Raw genomic sequence first — 5,276 nt, 5'->3', positions numbered from 1 at the left:
GATGCCTTTGATCCAACTAATTGCGTCAGTTATGGAGATTGTCGACGCTTTTGGTTTGACTAAAGGCGTTGGTTCTGGAAAATGACAATGCTTCTGGTTTGTTAAAATAGGTATTTTTATTTTTTAATAATATCCTTGTTAACCTATTTTATTGTACTAATACAACTACTCTCAACCAACAATACAGTACGCCCAAGAATTAAATCATAGCAGAGCTTATAAATTACATTTAAATAAATTTAAAATATTTAATTCTTCCGAAATCAAGTTACAATTACTAAGAAAAAAAATCTTCCTAGTGTATTGGTTTGCTTACAAAATGAAATATATTACATCAAATTTCTACCAGCACGCCAATTTCTAACACTTGCTTTATTTTTGCTTCAGCTCCTAACAATTTTTTAAGCACTCATTATAGCTAGTTCGAGTTTTTTGCTTGCATTGTTGAAGTGCCTTATTCCCTGAATAAAAAAAATTATATTAGCAAATGTAGAACATCAATTATTGCCTCCAATTCATCTTTGATTAATACATGATTGAAGAAAATAACACCCAATATTTGATTGTACATGTTTGTTATGTTGTTGACTTCTGCTTTTTTACTTATTTCCTAGTTGTAAGCTAACTAGCAAAAGTTAACTAACAATTGAAGGTAAATGACAATGTTAGTGCATTTTCTTTATGTTATTCTAATGATATGACTTGTGGGAATAGAACATTAGTAACAATACTAGGACTATAGTTCAGATGGCAAGAATAATTCGCCTTAAAAGCTAAAAAAATCTATTAAGGTGTTATCAATAAAAATCCAACTTTTCTATCAAGGAGATATAAATATAAATCACCTGGACTATTAGTCACATTTGCAAAAGTCTTGTTGCCTCATTAATTAGAGGGGTATTAAAACAAGCATAACAAGCAGCATAAACCAAGTACCAAATGAAAAGAATATCTCAAATAAATCAATGTTTGCCTAAAATTATCTTGGTTTGCATAGTTTTCAATAAGAAGATCCATTTTATAGTTCTACATAATATTTGAAAGAAAGGTCAGCCGTTATTAAAATTATTTACATGTGTAATTTGTCATTCCTAATAAAGTATCCTAAGACTGAATTCGATCAATAAAGGAGACAACTTTTTATTGCAGTGGAAATGTCTGAACTATGAGGATTTGGCTGGGAGCACTGATCTTCAGTTTTTGTAGTAAAAATATTATGTAACGTTAAATTAAGTAGTAGTTACTACTACGAGCAGTCACAGCTTCTTCTTAACACAAGCAGTAGCAGAGTCTTACCGATAAAATGCATGAGGATGATGTGATAAATAAAATAATTGCCGAGTATAGTGAGAAGCAGCGCCACTCATATGAAAGCTTGAGTTCATGCTAGTCTTGTTCCACTTGATTTTATTTCCTCTACAAAAATATATTAACAAACTTTGATTACATTTTTTTATTCTAATCTGACAACGTAATAGTCATTTATGTAGTTCAGAGTTGGAAATCTGTGTCAATTCTTTTTTCCACCAAATAAGTTGCCATAGAATTTACCAAGTCGACAGAGTACAGAGGATTAGTAATGATGCACAACTACAATATAACAATAAATAACTAACAAGGTAGGAACTTAAAATGTACATCTCAATTACTCATATGTCAAACATGCTACAAAACCACTTGGAGGTAAAGGAATAGACCACCTGTAAAAAAATAGACATAACATGCTAATACCGAATATGAGATGATGTCACTATCACATTTGCATTACTACTTGCAAACATGCATGACCGTAGTGATGTACAGAGCTTTAGATGCACTGATATACAACTATGAATTTGTAAACAAATTCATGTTATAAAAAATGCATAATATTCCAATGTTTATAAACGGGATGCTCAAAACACTGAGCCAGATTTCTAATATTAAATGTGCATAACTTAGCTTCTAACAGGACATCATATAGGCTAGTAATACGTTGATCAAGTAATACAAATTATGTACAATTATATATTAAATTAATGGAATAAAGTTATAATCTTGAATCGCATCTTTAAGAGCATGTCCATTCGCTCTGTTCTTAAAATCTATAAACCATAATTTCTTTGTCGTCTACATTCCTATTCAGTTCTGGGCTACATTATTTTCACACGGGAAATGTGTATAAATCTTCCTAAAGTATGGAGAATAAAACTCTCATCCACCTAGAACACATCATTAGAATACTAGTTTTACGTATCAATCTTTTGTGAAAATTGGGGAACGATTGTGCTGGAAAATTTTAGTATCCAACCTGGGGTACAAGATTCCCCACATATTTCTCTTTTGTTGATCTCCGTCATCAAATGAACCAGGCTAACCACTTGGATCAAAATCATCTGGCCGCCCATCAAGTCTGGTGGACAGCTGAGTATGAATATAAATCAGTATTCACTCCTTCAAATATTTATAACTATGAGGAAACAATCTACTAAATTCTCAAGTCAAATCTCATTATAATTATTTCAGCTTCCCACATCGAAAGCTAAGCTTTCTCAGTTAGTAAGTGAAAAGGCAAATCTTATAGCCAATAAATAGCATATGGTAAATGTTCTATATTCAATACAATTTAATCAAATAATAAAACTGTAAAAATGTGGAATACAATATTGAACTGGCCACAGATGGAGATATAATCTGGTACACATGAAGATTAATTCAAGTAGTTTCTCACACTTGTCAGTATGACGACCATCGGCCCAGTGTTCACGCTCTTGGTTGTGACATTACCTCTTTTTTTGCTCATGCTTCAATTCATCCATGAAATGATCAATAGTCCGAGATTTCCTTTTCTCTTTTTCTTTCGGCCACTCGTCCTTCTTATGCAAAGATCATATACAAGTAAAATATTGCTTGATATGATCTTGTAAATCCTCTTTCTAAAAAGGTATATTCATATTTCAATTACAATTACCTTTTTCTCATAATCTTTTGACTTTACTGCCATCAGGGGTGGTAAGAAAGAAGGAACATACCTGCCTAAATGGAACTAGCAAAGACACACTCTGACTTAAAAATTATGTTAGCATCTCTTTTAAGAATATAATTGGTTACTAATTTTCAAAAGTATGCTGAAAAGAATAGCATACATATAAAATACCAAAATACTAGCCTAATTCAAATCAGGAAAATAATATATATTGAAAAAAGGTAATTAAGTAGAGCAAATATGTGACTAATAAATAGTAAAGGTAAAAGAAATAATGAAAGTATTGTCATCTAAAAGTTAATTCCCCGGGACTGATGCATGTTAACATTGAATACTTGAAGCGTTGGTTAAAACAGTGCCATCACATAAAGCATAAACTGTAGCGTCGGTTGCAGAAGACCCGACACAGTATATACTTTTAAGTGTCGGCATTTTGAGAACAGACGCATATAAATGTTTTAAGTGTCGGTGGATTGAACTGGCGATGCTAAAAGTGTAGCACACTGACTATAAGCGTCGATTAAACATACACCTGATGCTTAAAATATGTTTAGGTGACAGTTCTTCATTGAACCGACGCTAAAAAGGCGACGCAGAAGAGCATTTTTGTACTAGTGCAAATTTCTTCTGAATATCTGCATCAATCTTCTTGCATTTTTCATCTAGTTCCTTGTCAACAGCTGCAACATCAAGCATCTTGGGATTTGTCTTTGAATCAAGTTTAGTAGCTGTTATTTGGATAAGATCAATGTCATCCAATACTGGTGACTTTGGCAAAGTAATTTCTGGAACTATTACTTGACTGATTTGAACATTTATCACATGCTCCCCCTTACTGGTTGGCTCTCTTAGATTAACTAGGATGTTGGGATCTTTCTCCCCCTTTTTGTTATCATCAAGTAGAGTGGAGGTGAAAGTTTGTGCAGCCACCAGTTTTTGTAGCAATTGAGTCTGCTGTGCTTGATGTAGATGAATAGTTGTGAGAGAGGCTTCTACTACTTTTAATCTTGTGTCCAACGAATCTACTTTAGTTGCAAGATTAGAATTTCTCCTCAACTGTCTGTTGATGTCAAGCATTGTTGTATTTGGAAATGTAGCATCCAATCTTTCAGAGACACTCTTCTTGACTTGGTCAATCATTGTTTTGATTGAAGTGACATCTTGATTGTGTTGAAGAGCTTTGATTTGATGTAGTTGTAGAAAATTAAGGTGTTCCTGTAGAAGCTGCTTGGTGGTAGCATTGGTAGTGGCTAGAAGAGCATTGTGTGTCTATTGAATGATGTGAAAAAGAGTTATTTTGAAATGCTGCTCATCACACTCCTTAGGAAACAGCCAAGGAGGGATGTTTGATCTAGAGCTAGGGCCTGCTTCTCCCCCCACGTCCATGAACTCTTCTCCATCACCATCCTCATCATCAAAGAAGTCTTCAGACTCACCAGTATCATAGTCAACATCATCACCAACTTTAGGTGGCATGGCTGTGATGGCGTACTTTACTCTTTGCATTGATTCAGTTGTATGCACCAAGTTAAGCATCTTTTCTGCATTTTCATTGCCCTGTCCAGCCAAAAGTTGATATACTGGAACAAGATGAGTAAATGTCTCAGCATCCAAAGAGATGGAATCTATGACAACTTAATCATGCTGAAATAGTTTCTCTCTGTCTGCATCATTGACATTGATTGACTCACTAACAATGATGTTCATCCTTATTTCTCATGTACCTGCATTTCTCTCATTTTCTCTATGTTCTTGCATCAAGGGCTCCCCTTTGGCTCACCACCCTCACACCCTCACCTTCACCTTCTAAGGTGGAACTCCTCTCACTCTCTTTTTCCTAGCTGGAAGAAATAGTCTGCATGAGTTCACTCCTTTCCTCTCCATTTGCCTGGGAGCAACCCAGCCTCTCACTTATTTCACTCCATTCCCTCAGTCCTAAGAGTGATTGTACAACTACTAACTCATCAACACTTGTAACAATTGTTTAAATTTTAATGTGTGTAGAGAGTACCGACGAATGAGGAACATCCATCAGGATCGTAGTTAGGCTATCCAACGGATGACTGCTGTTAGGCACATCCGTCGAAATACAATCACTAACCGATGAATGAACAATATCCATTGGAATAGAATAAATGAATGAGTTTGGAGTGGATACTATTGTAGACTCTGTGCAGATTGATGAAAATTTGGGCACAGATGTCTCAATAATTCCTGAAAGAATTGGCTAGTGAGCCAACAAATTATCCAAAAAATGATGCTCACTTGCACTAGATTTTGTCTTCAGGAATTGATGTGTTGATCATATCCA

General features: G+C 34.5%; 1 long non-coding RNA gene across 1 annotated transcript; it reads right to left on the bottom strand.

Moving 5' to 3' along the window:
* Nucleotides 1-207: 207 nt before the first annotated feature.
* LOC141721515 (uncharacterized) lies at nucleotides 208-3,123 on the bottom strand. The gene is made up of 2 exons (XR_012574772.1): nucleotides 2,711-3,123; nucleotides 208-2,403 (listed from the first exon to the last, which is right to left on the bottom strand). It is a non-coding gene; the product is annotated as an uncharacterized LOC141721515 (long non-coding RNA).
* Nucleotides 3,124-5,276: the final 2,153 nt, after the last annotated feature.

Source organism: Apium graveolens, chromosome 1, assembly GCF_009905375.1.
Source record: "Apium graveolens cultivar Ventura chromosome 1, ASM990537v1, whole genome shotgun sequence".
NCBI classification, from domain to species: domain Eukaryota; kingdom Viridiplantae; phylum Streptophyta; class Magnoliopsida; order Apiales; family Apiaceae; genus Apium; species Apium graveolens.
This window is presented reverse-complemented; position numbering and strand designations above follow the sequence as displayed.